This window comes from Lepisma saccharinum, chromosome 14 (assembly GCF_977018435.1).
Source record: "Lepisma saccharinum chromosome 14, izLepSacc3.1, whole genome shotgun sequence".
NCBI classification, from domain to species: domain Eukaryota; kingdom Metazoa; phylum Arthropoda; class Insecta; order Zygentoma; family Lepismatidae; genus Lepisma; species Lepisma saccharinum.
Window position 1 is genome coordinate 60,982,073 of NC_139242.1, and position 19,054 is coordinate 61,001,126.

At 36.9% G+C, this 19,054-nt stretch overlaps 1 protein-coding gene and 1 long non-coding RNA gene across 4 annotated transcripts in view; one reads left to right on the top strand and one right to left on the bottom strand.

Moving 5' to 3' along the window:
• Positions 1-19,054, top strand: part of DIP2 (disco-interacting protein 2) — a 513,412-nt gene that overhangs the window by 18,087 nt on the left and 476,271 nt on the right. The window lies entirely within an intron of this gene.
• LOC145998565 (uncharacterized) lies at positions 6,104-10,672 on the bottom strand. The gene is made up of 3 exons (XR_014443329.1): positions 10,607-10,672; positions 7,527-7,674; positions 6,104-6,175 (listed from the first exon to the last, which is right to left on the bottom strand). It is a non-coding gene; the product is annotated as an uncharacterized LOC145998565 (long non-coding RNA).

Here is a 19,054-nt window from a genome sequence, read left to right on the forward strand (position 1 = left end):
AAGGAAGGAACAATTGTTAGTGAATGCAGATAGGGTTCCATTGACCTTGTTATATTAATGGTCTGCTAGAATAGAAAATTAATGACCATAACCAGCTGGCGTCTCGTCATGACATCGTGTTCTACCATTGTACCTTCGAGTTTCCTCAGCAGACATTCTTTCCGTGCTGTCCGCTTCTGTTCACAGCTGGCATCTCTGTTGCCTTGCGTATGCTTATTTTTTTTTTTTTTTTTTTTGTTCCTGTTGGAAATTGGGACTATTTTCTTTCCGTGAATCTGCATAGCTAAAGTAGGACGCGCATTCGTGATATGACGTAAGATGTCGTGAGCGGAGACTGGCGTTACGGTGTTAACGTTACTTCACACGGTGAAGATTATGAAAATAAGAAGGATGCCATCCCTGGCGAGACAAAAGTGTGCGAGATTTATTTACGTCACTAGGGATGGTACAGAGACGGCCTTAAATCGACACGAGAGAAATCTTAGTGTCCAAGACTTTGGTAAACTGTTAAGTATGATACAAAAATTTTATCAAAACTACTTTACTATCAGAATTATCCTCCACGGAAATACCCAGTTAGTGGCAAATTTGTACACCACAGTTCTCCTAGGGCTCCAGGCAGATTCTCTCAAAGGTGCTAGTTTCACAACCACACCCTTCATTTCTAACTACAATATTTATAGATTTCTTTCGTCAAACAATTGGGCCCTCCCCGATGGCGTAGTGTTAACGTCGTTGCCCTGTAATTAAGGAATTCCGGGTTCGATACCCAGTGGAGGCACATAGTGGTTCGGATCTCTCTTTAAATTGTAGGTGCAGTTCTGATTAGCCTATCTGTGCATAAAGTGGACTTAAAATACAAACTCAAACTTATTAAACGATTGAGTTACAACCAGATTTAACCATTTATTCTTTATAGCGACTAGATACCCCTTGGTCAACTATGATTAGATTCTAGGGGAATTCCTTTTTCCTGTTGCGTAGAGACTCTTGTGTCCTTGTAGCACACCGATCGTATTTGAGTGGTCAATGAAGGTCCCGAGTTCAAATTGGCGGCCAGGATTTGAGTGTTTCAAAGTGTTTATCTAATCACCCACCTTGATCATCTCGTAACCAAACGTAAGAGAGAACCGATAGAAATATGCTATGTGCACACGTCCTTTTCAGTTAAACTGTGCGTGTGCGTGACTGAAAAAAATAGTACGGAAATAAGGATATTTGCAAACATTGCCACTGCGCATTATATCCCATCATTACTTAAGTATTCTGTACAAATTATTCTTTGGGTAGGAAGTTTTAAATACGTAGTTCCGAGAAACACCGAAGTTAGCGTCCATCACATCTCATTAAATAACGACGCTTTATCCTTCCGCTCGATACTGTATACGCTTATATGCATAGCTTATTCTAAGAGAGAGATTCGTTGGGATTTACATAATAACATGACATAAATCACACATGTCAGCATTAAAAATGCATTTCAAGAAGCTTGGAGACACTTTTATCACTGTCGTAACAAGTGATAAATGCTTCTGTGTAGTGTAAACTTTCTTGGAATACCTGGAAGATGTGGCGTTCGCTGATCATTTTTTTTGTGTGTGTACACTGAAAAAAATAAAGGTGTGGAAACTCACCTTTTGGGGTGAGTTTGGCTTGTCACAAATAGCCGTCCCCAAAAGGTGAGTTTCCACACCCCATATTGGGGTGAGTTTTTCTCACCCTAGTATAGAGTGTGTTTTTCCTCCCATAGGGTGAGTTTTCTCACCCTAGTATAGAGTGTGTTTTTCCTCCCATAAGGGTGAGTTTTCTCACCCTAGTATAGAGTGTGTTTATCCTCCCATAAGGGTGAGTTTTCTCACCCTAGTATAGAGTGTGTTTATCCTCCCATAAGGGTGAGTTTTCTCACCCTAGTATAGAGTGTGTTTATCCTCCCATAAGGGTGAGTTTTCTCACCCTAGTATAGAGTGTGTTTTTCCTCCCATAAGGGTGAGTTTTCTCACCCTAGTATAGAGTGTGTTTTTCCTCCCATAAGGGTGAGTTTTCTCACCCTAGTATAGAGTGTGTTTATCCTCCCATAAGGGTGAGTTTTCTCACCCTAGTATAGTGTGTTTTTCCTCCCATAAGGGTGAGTTTTCTCACCCTAGTATAGTGTGTGTTTATCCTCCCATAAGGGTGAGTTTTCTCACCCTAGTATAGTGTGTTTTTCCTCCCATAAGGGTGAGTTTTTTCACCCTAGTATAGAGTGTGCTTTTCCTCCCATAGGGTGAGTTTTCTCACCATAGTATAGAGTGTGTTTTTCCTCCCATACGGTGAGTTTGAGGGGTTCGTGAGGAAGAGGTAAATGATCTTCGTTTAGTATAATAATGCTTACCTTTAACCTTGAAGAATCAGTCAGATCTTTTCTATCTTATCCAATATGAATTCAGAATAAGATAGAGCAATCATAACTTCATTGTAATTTCTTCCCAGATGGCAAATGTATCAAAGTAGAGAAATGCAATGTTAACTCTTGCATTGTATAATATACGACATCACAGGGGAAACAGTGTTTCTTCATTTAATGCGTTCAGATTTTAATGTGATTAATTGTCTTCTTTATAAAAAGAATACCATTCAATTCAGCATTAAATTTTGACAAAGCTTAAAAAACATAGAGGAAACTAGATGCGGCACGCTCACCAAGGTATTCATGTAGAAGAACAAGCCATCCATAAATTACATGAAGCTTGCAAGGAATATTATGTATCGATTTCTAAATCATACAAAAAAGCCGCAACTTTTAATGTACATACATATTTTCCAATAAGTCTTTTTTGGAACTTCCACTTGATGATTAGAAGCCAATTGGGACTGGATATATGTACAGTCACATACACTGCTGGGTTGTAATGATTTAATTGAAAGTCAATGGTGCTCTTACAACCCAGAAGTGTCCTTGCGTGTACAATATAACATGAAGGGGATTAATCTTCAGAAGTTAATTAAAAAATAACAAATTTTTCTGTACTGTTTGGAAAGCAACACTCATGCTCACATACATTGCTAGGATAAATAAATGACATACTTAACACAACAAAATACTGTATATTTGTATATCCGTAGATAAATTTTATGTATACTTTGGATGGAAGTATATTAATACATGGTAAGGGGATAATCTCTGAAAAATACTACCTTGCCACTAAATGCATACACATTAAGCAATAATTCAACCTTACCTTTCCTTTGCTTTTGTTTCTGGACACTCAGTTCAATGCCACAATCATTACAATGTGAGTGATTTTTGGTGCTTTTAGAACCTATTTCAGTACTTTAATAAATTAATTAGAAAGGAAAATGTACATTCTTAAGAAGGCAGAGCAAATTTAGTAGAATTTATAAATGTTCATATACATAATTTTTAACCACTCTATTTCAAATACAGAGCTTAATTTTTTTCGCCCCAAAGATTAGGTTGAAGAAATAAAGTTACAGTTAGCAAAAAATTCAACTTTATTTACAATATTCGTACATTTCATCTTGCAATAATTCAACATAGTTCTCACAATTTTATCCAAAAAAAGAGGATTGATTTTTCAGTGCCAATTTTACTTCATTGCTAAAAATATGCATGCTGTATTCCTTTAAAATGTCTGTATGGAAAGGCGTCCATGATCTGAAAGGAGAAAAAAATGTAAGAGTAAATAAGAATATAACCAAGAATGTATTTAGGTCAGAGTGTGATAGTTTAGAATGTACTTATAACATTTATGAATCTTAATACTTCCCTGAAAAGTATACGAGTGATGTGTGCATACAAAATGATTCAAGCTTAAGTAGCCAGCCTTCGTGGATGAGTAATTAGGAAAGCATGCTGAAACGCCTGGGGTGTCGAGTTCGAATTCCAGCCTGAGCACAGGTGTTCTTTGTGAGTGTCCTTTCATCCATTCCATCATATCATCACTCATCCTCATCTTCGCAATTAGCCCAAAAGTAGCAGAAATGCGAAGAAAAATAAACAAAATCAATCAGTCAAGCTGTCAATTGATAGATTGAGTTGGTGTTTTAAGTCCACTTTATGCACAGTATGGCTAATCGAGACTGGACCTGCGGTTCAAAGTGGGATCCGAACCACTATGTGCCTCCACAGGGTATCGAACCCGGGACCCCTTGATTATAAGGCAACGACCTACCACTGCACCATCGGGGAGGCCCTCAAGCTGATCAGTTTCTACATTGAATGAGGTAGCGCTAAATTGGCAATTTATTTTACACAGCATTTCCCATAATATTTAAAGCTCGGGGGGGGGGTTAAACCCAGTAACCCCTCTTGTGTACGCCACTGATTGAATGAACAGGTGGAGAGACTAAGATTATGTCACCCTATTATGCAAAGGTAATATAAACATGCATGCTTTTATTTCATAAGCAAGGAGGGTGATGATGAGGCTATAAACAGGCAGGAAAAAATATCGAAATGAGGGCTGACTACTGGGCACGCCACAGTATATAACTGGAAATGGCACACTTTAGGATAATATTTTGTGCTGAAACATCGGTGTCGGGATGGAGGTGGAACATATCCGTTGACCCCCACCCCCTGGAATTGCCATCGGCCATTTCAAGTCACAAAAAGCAGAAGTTGTTATAACATAAATAATGTTTAGAAAGCTTTTATTGAAAAGTTAAAACTTAAAGATAAAACAGAATAACTGTGCATTTCAGTACACTAACTGTATAAAATGTAAAAAAAAAAAATATAATCATAAGGAAAAGTTGTACTTGATATTCATTCATCTAGTAGTCCTCCCAAATGATTTAATAATAGTAATAATAATAATATAATTTTATTTTTTTGTTATAATAGTTATTACTGTAAAATTATTATCATAACCATGATTCTTATTGTTAATATTTGTTCTACTATTAAGTTAAGTCAATGGGTTGCCCCCCAACACACACGCACAAACACCTTTCTGGTGTCGCCTAAGAGCTCAAACACTACCATTCAATGTTGGTGTGAAAAATAATTTTTTACTAATTTTTGAGTGTTTAGCTTTAGCTTTCTTGTGTTTCTGTTAGTTCTGCAGGGTGTGAAATCCTGGAGGGACAGGGGGATTTCCCACCACCAACAATCTTGGCCTCAAAAATCCCCCCACCAAAAATTTCCGGGGGGAAGATTTTTTGTTATAACAAACGAAAGATAAGCAATTACTTTTAATTTCAAATATACTGTACTAAGTATAATATCGAACACACAAATTAGTGTAGTTGTGAGTATTGAATGCTTTCTCTCTCAAGAGATCATTAACAAATCTACAATACGCACAATTAAAGTAAGACAAGAATGCAAGAAAATTATAACTATGAAATCTAATTGATTTATATTAACATAAAGCACAAACAAAACAAAAACTTACACATAATAAAAGCACTTCAACTATTTCATAATTTATAACATCTTTAACCAAGTTACTAAAGGAATTAGTTGGCTGCTTTATAATATCTGATATGTATAAAAGTAACAAATTAATTTACTTTTAATAATACACATATGTGGCGGAGTGGGGGAATGTAGATTAAGAACTTTGTTCCCCCACCAGTTTTCAATGATTTTGCACCCTGTAGTTCTGTCCTGTCAAAGTGTATGTGTAAACATCATGTAGCGAAAAGGCAAAAAGATTATTCTGTACATTATACTAGCATGTAACAGGCACAGTGCCAGAAGGAGAAGTGAGTGGATGCCTCATTCCATCCCTTCACCCAGCAGTCAAGAGACACATACCCTTGACAATTTTAAATATTTTCTATAGAAATAAGACATAGCTATATGAAAGTTCAACTCTCCAAAAATAAAATCATGGATATGATTCTGTTTTCAAGTAGCAGAAATAAAGTTATATTAAAAGTTTAGTAGGCTACGAAAGAAATACATAAAGATTATAATTTGTATATTTATGTTAAGGTGCATTTTGGAAATGCATATCCAAAGATTATTAATTACAAAATGAAAGGTGTGTATGTATGGTTCCCACACGCAGCATTATATTTTACGTTCCTAGTTCTATTTATGTGATTCTGACATTTTCAGATTACATACAGGTTAATTGATGTATTTACTTACATTTCCATTTACAAAATCAGGATCATCTTCAAACATCAGAGGTGGTTATTTTAGTTAAACAGCATTCAATGCCTGAAATAAGGAATAAATTTAAATTAGATTAATCTTGAAAGTAGCAAAACTTTAACTTCTTCAATACAACAGTTTATTGTACAACTATATTTGTTAATAGATGGAAGACTATTTGAAGCGTTCAAGTAGATTTAACATATAAAAGTTAATTATCATGCAAAGTTAGTATCATTTGGATCCCCCCAGCAATTTAAATTCTCCTAAGGAATGTCTATACATACAGTGGAAGATTGAATGAAAGAAACCCAGAATGATGAAAGTTTAGATACTTTTCAAATAAGAATTAATTTCTTTATCTGTTTGTTTTCTTCTACATAATTTCTCAAAGTGAATTTAATTTCCAAAGACAAAATGTGTATGTAGGCTTTCACAGGGTAACTGATAGCCAATAAATGTAGCATCACAGACCCTCACTTTGCAAGTTGAAAAGAGAAAACAAATAAAATGTATGAATCACTTACTTCATCCCACATCTATAAGAACACTAAATTGTACACAAGCAGCAATCGATTCTCAGAAATTAAAGATGCTGACACAGAAGTATATTTGCTGTGTGGTCTAGTCAACCATATTTTTTTTCACTAATCCTCCATGAAATTAATTGTGTAACAAAGATATTAGGAAAGGTATGTAAAGAGTGAGATGCATAAATATTTCCAGGAAAAGTTCAATGGAGTTCAATTCCTTAAATACACATGGGACGTCAAAAAATATTGAAAATTATGAACAACTTGCCTGGTAATATTTTAACATCTCGCTGTACACATTGTGTAATTAGTATGCCATATCAATTTCAAAATACTTCTTAAGACAGCCACAACAAAGTTTCACACTCCAGCCTACAATGTGTATAACTATGAGTACTGTCCTTCCCAGTGGCGAACACTCCCTTTGAAACAGAAAAGACCGAAGCTGAGACACCCACCCACCCTTTCCTATTTCCAGATTTGTTGTTTGAATTTGTTTCTAAGACCAATTTAATCACAGAAAGGCTAATCGGGACTGGACCTAAAGTTCAAAGTGAGATCTGAACCATTATGAACCGCTACCGAGTATCGAACATCGGACTCCTTGATACATGTATTTAAGTATGCATGTACTTTTGACACTTTCATTTTCTTTTCACACTCACCATGTTGACTAAATGTTCAATACTAGCTGACCACCTCTAGCGTGTGCTACACCTGGGTACATATAGTGGTCGCCACTGGTCTTCCCATCTCAGCATATAAGCTTACTTCCTAAGAGACCTCTGTCATTTCAAGTTCCTACAGCTTAAAACTTATGAAAATAATGAATAATAAATTCCCTTGAAAAAAGAACAAAATTAGATTTGAACTACTCTACTTACATTGCATATCTGTGTAAACCAAACCCATGCAGGATCCTTGAAAAACTGCTCTCAGCAAAGAGTGGCTTAATGTTCAGTGTAGGTTGGAACTAAGGCAAGTGTGTTTGTGGGCATTATCCGTATCCACTGCTCTATGCATGGCACATTCCTGAAAAGGAGTTGAAAATTGAAATAATGCTTAAAATGTTATGTTACACAACCATATTTATGTGTAAAAGAAATCTAAGACAACACTCTAAAAGAAATTCTATCTGCTGCTTGAAATTGTAAGTTTCCTTAACTTAAATTGTTAATGTTTAGAATCCCCCAAGGACCGAAAATTTGAAGATACTATGGACGCACACTACAGAAAACCTCACGAATATCAGCGTCTGAGTGTGGGAAGGCGTTCATTGCTCCCAAAAATTAATGTCATTGTCATGGTCGTAGGCAGGGAAAAATTTCGTGGGGGGGGGGGTTAATTCATAATTATTCCGAGGGCGTAGCCAGAAATTTGAATAATAGAAATAATAATAATAAATGTACAATAATAATTAAAATTTCATAATAATAAAACAATTTTATTCCATAATAATAATAATAATTATTATTATTATATTATTGTTATATCCTTGAGGGGGCTTACTCAATCCAGCAGATGAGTGAATATCCAGCATAAGTTTCTTTCTTTCTTTTTTTTTACGTTTCATACAGTGTGTACTGTAATGCACAATTATTTTACTTCGTCATTAAACTTTAGATACCTTCAAGAAAATACTTTAAAAGTTAGATGGAAATTTTAGTCATAAAGTTTTTGTTGTTTGACTTTAAAATTAAATTTTTGGAATTTTGAAAAGTGTAGAACCAGTTATTCTCTTTAAAAGCTTAGCCTGGTGCATGGATTGTAACCTCAATCGTGAACGTAATGCGCTACGAAACTGGAGGTACTAGGTTTGAACTCCTATCAAGGGGGATTTATTTTCGACTTTATCGGACGGGGAATTTAAAATCTGGAAAGGGAATTTTGGGACAATCATAAGGGAATCTTCAGTCTATATTCCTTGTAACGCAGGAGCAACACTGGAAAGATGACAGCAGAAGTGATAATGGAGGGCCCGCGGGCGGGCTGCGATTCCGAGAATAAATCCTGTTTCACTCAACTTTCAGAATTCCAAATGTATGAAAATTCAAGCTCGATCGTTTCAACATTGTCTCCTTGTATTTTTGTGATGCTTCGAAAGAAAAATTGAAAATTTGTTACAGATTTTGGTTTCTGAACATCCATTAATGCAACATGTCAGAAGTTTGGGGGGGGGGGTTGAACCCTAGAACCCCCCCTCTAAATACGGCCATGGTCATTGTATATTTAACTTTCACGCCCTTGCTTACAATGTGTCTTTTTTCCTTTAAAAAATTGTGATATTAGACGCAATCGACTACAACGAATGAATGAAGTGAGTTTAAGCAGCACCTTACAAATCTTATAAACTCTTACAGAAGCCTGTTTTGTAAATAATATTTCCCATGGAAATTAACTTTACGTCCCACAGTATCCCACTGCATTATTTTGGCCTCTTTACTTAAAAATCAATTACAAATCCCTCTGGGGTACGTTCCGACAGCCAATAACGAAATATTATGAATTGTGTGCAACAAGTTACTTTACAACTTTAGGAACATCACACACCAAACGAAGGTGTCAGTCGCAGTCAGAATAGTCGACACCAAAGCGGGCTCTAGCCCACCACGAAATATTTTTGGCCCATCTCCTCCTAACACAAATAGCCAACAGTTAAAAATTAGGATTGCTTACAGCACAGCGAGAATCACACAAGGTCAGAAGAACACAAAGAGAGAGGGACAAGGTAAAGAAGAATAACGGAAATGGAAACAGAGGAACCAAGAGAGCAAAGAAAAATTGAAACATATGAAAAACGGAGAAAGAAATAAAGATGATAGAGAATCCTAGTAACAGTGATAATTGTAGTACGGTCAACATTTGTGACGTTGTCCCCCCAAACATACACATATTCTGTTTAAAGTATGTCATAAGATTATCCTTTGTTTGTACCGGATTGTATCGCATTTACTTTCGTTTGCAACATTACAGCGTTCGAGTATTCACAAATTGAACTTGGGGTGGGGTGGGGGGCTTCGGGAAGCCCGTACAGTTTTATCCCAGCGCATTTTTTCAAGTTCCCTCGCCCCCAATTTTAAAATGAAGGACAAAATCATTACGTTCTACAATTGAAATAACTAAACTAAACAACTAAAAGCTCCCCATTATGGAGGAAGAAAAATCAAGCAACTTCTTGGATAGAATTTCGTTTGTGCACTTGAAATTTTATTTTTTATCCTTATAGTTTTCCAGTTATTTCTCTCCAAAAATGGGAGTGGGAAGAACGGAAACGAACTTAAACCATGTTTTCTCTGTCTCCGTAACCATAGGCGTAAATTGGCGGGGACAAGGACCCCCAAAATTTTCACATTTGTTAAAATCTTCAAGTTAGGCGACCTGAGGAGCAAAGTAATAAAGAGTAATATTTGTGATTTCGCTAGTTATTTATGAAATAATCCCTGGACTCTATTTTTATGAGATGGAAAATTTTTCGTGACTCTTCCCCTAATCTCCCAAAGTTAAGCCTCAGGTTTCATCCTTCCCCCTCAAAAGTAGGCTCCAGGTTACAGGGCTCAAAGATAGGGACACCATGACGAATCTTAGCACGTCGAGCTGCAACGCCAGGGGTCCCGGATTCGAATCCCGCTTGGGCATGGTTGTTTGTAAATGCCCATTTATCAATTTCATCATTTCATCACTCATCCCCATCTTCTCAAAATTAGCCAAGAGGCACAAACCGCGAAGTAAAATAAAACAAATCAATCAAATCAAATCAAACCATGACGAATGTCAATCCTCGGACGAGGAATATTGAAAGGGCTCACACTGTATGCTACACAATGTCCTCTCACTGTGTACTGTCATTATTTCGAAATGTGAAACACATTTTGGTCTAATCATTGCGGATACGACAATCTGAGCATATATGTATAAAGAAAACTTACAGTGTAAAAATATTGAAAACGTTATTGAACTTACTTACCTTTGAATGTTGCTTTCTTATCTCCACTTTCAAATACCCACTCAGCAGACAAACTATTCTGGCCAGTGGCCACCGCACAGACGACCTCACACAATGGCAAAGGCAAGCCTATTCTGGGATGACTTCCTGCTGGTCCCAGACGTCTTCGATTGGTCCTCACGAAAAGCGCGGGGTATACGACGCGTGACTCGTAACAAAAGACACAGAAAAGTGAATGTCCTTCAAACAAAGCAACGATCTTTGGGGGTGGGGGTGGTTTAGATAACTTTTACACTCTGTTGTTTGTGGGAGGCGCATCCACCGGGAGGGCCATGGGAGCGATCTCCTTTCCCAACTGCCAGTTCTTGGATATGATATTATACCTGATATTTTTGAGACTCAGATTTTGATTTTTTTTTATTTGATTTAGTTTATTTTACTTCGCGTTTTGTGCCTCTTGGCTAATTTGCGAAGATGGGGATGAGTGATGAAATGATGAAATTGATGAATGGACATTCACAAACAACCAAGCCCGACCGGGATTCGAACCCGGGACCCTTGGCATCGCAGCGCGATGTGCTAACCACTCGGCCACAGGGTCGGGCTTGAGACTCAGATGTTCCGCCTTTTATCCCCAAATTTAAAAGGCTCGAGAATATTTATAAAATAAGTCAACTTTATGATCAAGATAAGCTAATCGGAAAAGACACTACAGTTTAAATTTGTATTGAATCACTGTGCAATATGCTTAAAAATGAAATCGAACTGAGACCCCTTGAGGGAATAGACTTTTGTGTTCTCTGCGTATTCACTATATTTCTCATATGTGCTCATTCAGTTTACATTGTGGCAATAGGAGGTCAAGAGGAATTATGATACAATAATAACCACCTATTCCACTCCTCGACCTCTATTTTTGCAAATCAATTCTCTATCTTCTAGAACACAAAAAACAGCGTCATTCCTGTTTACAGTATAATATGTTGTTTATATATAGCAGTGCAAGTGTGTGTTAGAATTGAGGTTCGGTGAGGTGAGGCATTCGAATGAAATTCGCCCCTCCCAACTGTAACTTCTGGATCCGCCACTGGTTTGTGGCAATTTGAAAGCGCTCTGTGGATACCAAAGTTCTAAGAAAATAAAGGACAGAATTTCTTTCCTCCACAAATTGATTGAGCTGGTTTATTTTATTTCGCTTTTGTGTCACTTTTGGCTAATCGCGAAGATGAGAATCAATTGATGATATGATTAAATTCATGAAGGGACACTCACAAAGAAAACACATCCCCAGGCCTGGATTCGCTGCGCTACCCACACCGCCATGGAAATTGGCTTTCCTTCATAAGGTTAAGTACTTCATAATAATATTAAAGTAGAATATAATATTGTAATTCTCATCCAGAAACAGCCCTATAGAAGGAGGGGGGAGAATAAGGACAGTTGATTCAGGTTCCGCAACAAACAACTTCAAACTTCCCCAGAACTTATTAGTTATTAGTTGACATTGATACTTTCGAATACGCATGATTAGTTGACCAAAAATCTAGATTTTTACCACCTAAAAAACTAATGTGAACATGAGAATGTTATTTTTGTCGCTTTTATATAAAGAAAGGTTCAAACTTAGTTTATTGTGTAATGCTGGTTATTATCAGTTCGTTACAATAATCTGTAATGAAAATTTGTATAATAATAAATGAGTATTTAATGTCTTATTGTTGAAAATATTGTCTTTGCATTTACTGTAGTGTCCTAATATACTGATTGGAACAAAGAACTCCAGAAAATGTAACTTATATAGTGGTCGTTACCAAAGAAAATGTACTTTTCCTGCGGGATTTGTAAGCAATAAGTTCTTCTCAATAAGGGGACCCCCATGGACAGGGTGCAGAGCTGTGGTGCAACGCTCTCGCCACTTGGGGTCCAGGTTCGAGCCTGGGTGGGTGACTGTTGAAATAGCCATTTCCATAAGATAAATTATTTTCCTATATTTGTACATATTGCCAATGGACATGAGAACGTACGAAAAATAACATTTTTTAAAAAAAATCCCTCACTGCTAGGCAGACACGTCATTCGAGGTATTACATATATCGATTGTCTTCGACTGTTGACTAGAACAATAGAATTAAAGCATGGGCGTCACCAGAAATTTTTAAAGGAAGATCAGCCGTTGGTATAAAATTTATTATTATTATGATTATTTTGATTGATTGATTTGATTTATTCTACTTCACTTTTGTGCCACTTTGGCTGAAACCGAGCACAATTTAAAATGAAGACAAGACCGAGAGTGACAGCCGTCTGTATAATCGAGACTTATACTGTCCGAAAGCCTTGTATTTTTCAAGGGTTTGGTAAATCGTAGTGTAAATTATTTTTAGAATTCGTTATAATCAAAATTTCTTTAATATGCAAATTGATTTACTTTTTATTTAAAGATGTTTAATTTTCTAAAACTTTCGTTTTTAAGTCCTATTACTAAATGTCTTTAAACATTTTTTTTATATATTTATCATTGAGATAATCTAAACGAGACCGAGGCTTTTCCTTCGGGAAAGAAAGAGCAACGAGAACGAGTCTGCTTACCGCGACGTCTTGCGAAGAACGAAAGAGGCCAGACAGGTTCCTTCATTCACGACTCTCCCGACTCTCGTCTCAGCTTGTAACCTAAATTAATGTTCCACTTTTATTAATTTTTGTAAAAGTAATCCTATGTTCAATTGCATTGATTCACTTCATTTCACCATATTTTGAGAAATCTTACGTGCCAGTGTAATGCAAACTGTCTGTAATAAGTAAGCCGTGACAGAGCACGTTGAATAGTAGACTCAAGGATTTTTCTACAGAATGCTTGACGATCAATTAGTTGGCTTATGAACAGGTCCACACATATATACAAACCAATAATAATCTCTTGATTTAGTAGGCGACGTGCGCGTGGATTACAAGGAAGAGGAGTTCTTTATAGGGGTGGTCAGGCCAACAATAAAATTTAAACAGTAATATTAATAACAATAATTATTATCATGCTTATGATTATTATTGTTATAAACTAATTGAAATAAACCAACTTTATTCCAAAAGTATTATCATTACTATTATTATTATTATATCCTCCTTGGGGAGAATTTTCTTCTCGATCCACTTGATAAATGAATTTCCAGCGCAACAGTAACTTGACTGAAATGCATATAGTAATTAAATGTTGTTATTAACTTCTATAATAATAATAACTCGTGACTCTACAGCTCTCGAAGGGCCTTGACCTATCTCCCGGCTGCTAGTCTCCATCCCACAATCCTACCTAGAGGTGTGGAGATCTTCAACCAGTAATGGGGTGACGTGGGGTCAGCACGTCGAACCCCCAGCCGTTATAGGAGATATCCGTGACCGGGTTACACTACTCACTCGTAGCTCGCCAATTCCCTCACGATGGTGGGTTGCCACACGTCCTATGCACAGGCCGAGGACCCAGAGACTGGACCCAGGAGGACTCGAACCCATGCCGTCGGAGCCCAAAGCACAGCGCCTTAGACCGCACTGCCACGGACGAGGACAATTAACTTTTGTACAATTTGTTCAAGAAAAAGCTTTCAAAGCTAGTTAGAAATTTTAATCACAGCGTTTATCAGCGGAATATAATCGTGTACCCGAAATAAAACACTGCTTCGACTTGTAATGTCATTTCCAGGGAAGACTTCAGGTTTGGAGCTTTGACGCGTGACGCGCACAGCAAGGGGTTGCTCGTTACAAAGGAGAGAAAGTCCAGAAACGGAACTTTGGAGGATATTCACGTGTGGTATTCAACACGTCGTTGCAAAATTTATTTGTTGCCACATCTATTTGAAGACAGTGGCTCAGAAAGGGAACTAACTTGCCTCATTCAATGTAGCGTATATTTGGAAATGAAACAATAACAAATTGGAACTGCGTTTATGGTATTGTGTGCTCATTGAAATTAATTAGCCTAACCAAAATTTATTTTGAATATTTAGAAAAGCGGACTAATTTAGAAGCTTTTATGATTTTTGTTTGTGCTGCTCTAAAGATTTCAAAGATATGGATAAGCATTTTAGGTTGTACATTGACTGTGATGTAGGGGGTGGGGGGAAAATAACGAAAGTTGAATGTCTTCTGGAGTTGCGGTCCCTTGCAAGGATAAAACGCAAAGTGGGATGAAACATTTCCTACTAGACTATTTTTTGTCGGCGTTACCGCACTTAGGCATACCTTTTGAATAAATGCAAAAGATAGTCGTTGGTGTAGTAAACTACCAAGCCGAGGGTTCTAGGTTCAAATTTTGGGTAAAGGTTGAATATGTCCTTTTCTTTGTCTCATCAGTGTTATCCTCATCGTTACAATTAAACCATTCGTCAAATTGTAAATTGAAGTATTCGTCACATGTCATATTCGTGGCGTACATAAGTTGTTTGTCAGAGAACTTTAAAAAAAGAATTTCAAATGCAGGAAGGATGGGAATTCTAGGAACATGACTATAACACAGGCCCGTAGCCAGGATTTTATTTCGGGGGGGCAGGGGCTCATCTCTTATCAGCACAGGCGTCGCCAGAAATATTTGCAGAAAGGGGACAGGCCATTGATAAAACTTTATTGGTAGAAAGAATAATGACCACAATAATTATTACCAGTTTACTACGGTTATAATTATCATTTTACAATAACAAGTATTATAAGTTATTGAAAATAAATTAATTTTAATCCAAATTATTTGTTATTATTATTATTATTATTGTGTAAATGGAGAGAGACTGCTACTCGATCCACTGTGTATATCCAACACATTGTCCATTTTTTCTTACATTTTGTACAGTTAGTTTACTGAAATTCATAGTTATTGTATTTTGTTATTAACCGTTACACATTCCGTTAGAAAAAGGCTTTAAAAGTTTTTCCCAAATTTTACTCATAAAGTTTATATTGTATGGCTTGTCACAAAGAAAACTACAATTTTTGAGAGCTGGTGGATCAATTTATTCTTTGGATAAAATGATAGAATATAAAAATATAAACTGGTTCCTCTATTATACACTAAACTTTTTTCGATCTAATGTTTAATCCTGCTAAGAAAGAAAAATTAATTACCTCTATGCACTATTTAAATTAGATATTTGTAGGATTTCGGGTGGCTTCATCCTCCTTAGCCCTCCCCCTGGCAACTTGCCTCATAACAAGAAGGCATAACCCTTCTCTTACTGTCATAATCCTTTACGATAATCCCAGTGACTTCGGAAATCTTAAATTGTTAATTGTGGTGGGGTCACATTTGAAACATTAAGTTTATTTTACATCTCGGCAAGAGAATTGTCTTGACGCCTCTCGTTAAATTTACTGTAAAGTAGTAAGGTTAAACAAATTATTTAAACGTTAAAAAATAATTCCAATTACATTGAGTACTCAGGATGTGTACTCCTGGTGTTATATCTGTAATCTGTGTTTTGCATAAGAGCTTCCTAATAGCCGAAAAAAATAATGAAATAAGAAAAGGAAAAGTGTAATGCAGCCCGGCACATAAGCGTTATGAATGAACACTAGAAATACCGACTCCAAATAACAAAATGTACTTCTCCAAGATAACACTGATAATGAAGGCACATTATATTTTCATGATAAAAGAACTACAAAGATACAGTCATACCTTACTGAAGGTTCGAACAACAAAAAAGAAGAAATATTGTAAACAAAAAAACACAGCTTTTTATGCCTTAATTTGTATGCACTTGCACAGTTGCATATGTCACACATTCTTTCAGGCTATAAACATGTATTTCCTTTGTTTAAGTGCAGTAGGAAATGTAGCAGCAAATCTAAACCTCAATATGAAATGTGAGAGGAAAAATCATATTTTTCTTTCGGCTCAAATTTTGTTAATTACTGACGTAAAGCAGTGAAATGGTACTTGAAAATATGAAATGACTATTCAAATAGATTATTCCTGAAATTTACATGTAACATACAGGTATTTATTTCGTACACTTTTTAATTATAAAAACATCACAGGGATCTCAAAACTGATAGGTTTTTTCCAAGGCCGTCAACCGCTAGTATCTCCCGCAGGAACAACGTCGACGGACCTTGGGTTTTCGACCTATTTTGAAAGTATTTCATGAGTTGGTCACTCGAACCAGCGCCACTTGCAGTACAGCGCCTCTGTTGAATATTTAGAGAACTGCTACAGGGTGGTAATTTGTTGGGAAAAGGGTTCAGCAGGTAGACAAATTGCTCGGAGAGCCTGGCAGGGGGTCCAAGGACCACAAACGTTGTCATGTCGGCAAAATTCTTTCGCTATGACAAGGCCTGTGAGTGGATTTTCAGTGGGAAAGTTTGTACATGTGGCATCACGGTGCAGCCGAAACTCACCCAAAGAGGTGTATAGGAAAGGTTTTCACGACAGATCTGCACTCACCCTAGGGTAGGGAGGAGAAACTCACTCAAAAGGGTGAGGATTCCGAGTATTCTGACCTTCGAAGCCACCAAAGAGCGAAACTCACCCCAAACACACCTTTTTTTTTTTGCAGTGTATGTTTGATGTCTGAGCTATATTGTGCAGATTAGAAAACGTTGTTTACAAGGTTTTTGCAAGCTTCTTTCATATAAAATTTCACGTTCATTGTACCTGACGAAGAAATAAATCTGGGTACAACTTCTTCGTGATAAGCTTAGAAAAGACAGCAGAAATTCTGCGTTGCTTCATGGGAGCAAACGGAAGTTTGTATTTCTTTCGGGAGCAGACCGGAATCCCGTGTTGCTTAGGTAAGGAGACCGAAAACCGGCGTTGCTTACGTAAAGCAGACCGAAATCCTGTGTTGTTTACATATGTAGACTGAAATACAGTGTTGCTTGCGGGAGCAAACCCAAGTTCTGTGTTGCTTAAGGCAGTAGATACAAGACTAGGATTGTTTTCTGATAGACGCAGAAGTCGTACGTTGATAATGATAGCAGCTGATTCAAGATTTAAGCGACTTACAATAGTCAGATGGAAATCGACATTCCTTATGAATGCGGTGCTTATGTTAGAGATGTGTTCAAGGTTTAAATTGCGTAGAAGACTGTGGGCAGTTTTCTGTGCATATAATTACGAATGTGTGTCCGTGGTGTAGGAATCTCAGTCCAACTTTATTTTGACTTTTATTTTACCTACCCTTCTGTCACGCTGACATTCAGAACCCTATAGCTAGGGACATTGAATTTTCGCGATGCGCGAAATGTGAAAAAAATATGCAATTTTGAACATTCTGCACGTAACTACACCCCCAATGAGGAAAAATGCATGAGTTTTATTCGCGAAGTAATGCGAAATGTGTGCTTTTCCACGAAATGAACGCTTTTTCGCGAAATAACCGTGAAATGTCATCAAATTAAGTAGAAAACACGCAAAAACCGGCAATCGAGGTTGTGCGCGCAAACTGTCGATTTGTAACGAAACGTTTGCCTAAAGTTTCCTACCACTTGCAGCTGAAGAACGTTTTATCTTCGATCACATCAGGAAGACGCTGCAAATTGGGATTTCCCATGCACATAATCTCAGTTCGAAAACTTCGCTCCCTGTCAAGTTGCATTCCGTCCTTCCCCCGAATGTCTACTCAACTTCCAGTTTCATTGAATTTGCTAGCTGTAGCAGCGATAAGATTAGTCTGTTCCCGCACATCAAGGGAAACAATGGTGTCATTTGTGTTCAGTCATGAATGAATTTTGTTTATCATCATGTGATTTTCAACATGTGTTTGTGTATGTGCAGTAGTGATTATTTTATTTGTTGGACAGCAAGGATATCCTTTATATACGTACATACAATGTATAAATCACTTGAGATATGCAATTTAGAAATGAAGTGATTTTGTGTTGATGTTTTCTTTTTGGTTGGACAGCTAAGTACTTGTGTATGCGTACAGTATATAAAAATGAAGTAGTTTATCAATTCATAGCTCTTTTGTATGTTGTTTTCTCTCATAATGAAGAAGTGTGTGCCAATTATTATTTTTTTTCACCGCTGGTATATACCGCTGATCTAACATTTTATTTACCGCTCTCCTCAGTTTTTATTTACCATAAATTTGTCTCCCTACCTATAGCTTTCTGCTGAATCTACCTGAGCAGTAACCAATTCACGTACATCCACTCGAAAATTAACTATACACATTTGACTTTTCATTTAGAATAATTGCTTGGTTCTTGGAAACATTTGCGGAACAGTTGTTGAAGAGAGAGGCTTCAGGTTTCGTGCAACCTTAAAACCAAGATTCGCGGGTCTCTGGTCATTAGCGTACGCATTTTTTTTTTTTTTCGGGAGGTGCTGAAATTGAAAAGTTGGATAGTACAGTTAACGGCAAAGATAATGGTAGGCAAATTGTCCACCACTATTTTCATTACTTTTTTATTTTACATCCTGCGTTGTTTTAAGGAATGAAATTATGTTTGTTCGAAGCAGGCATTGTTCTTTGCTTATTG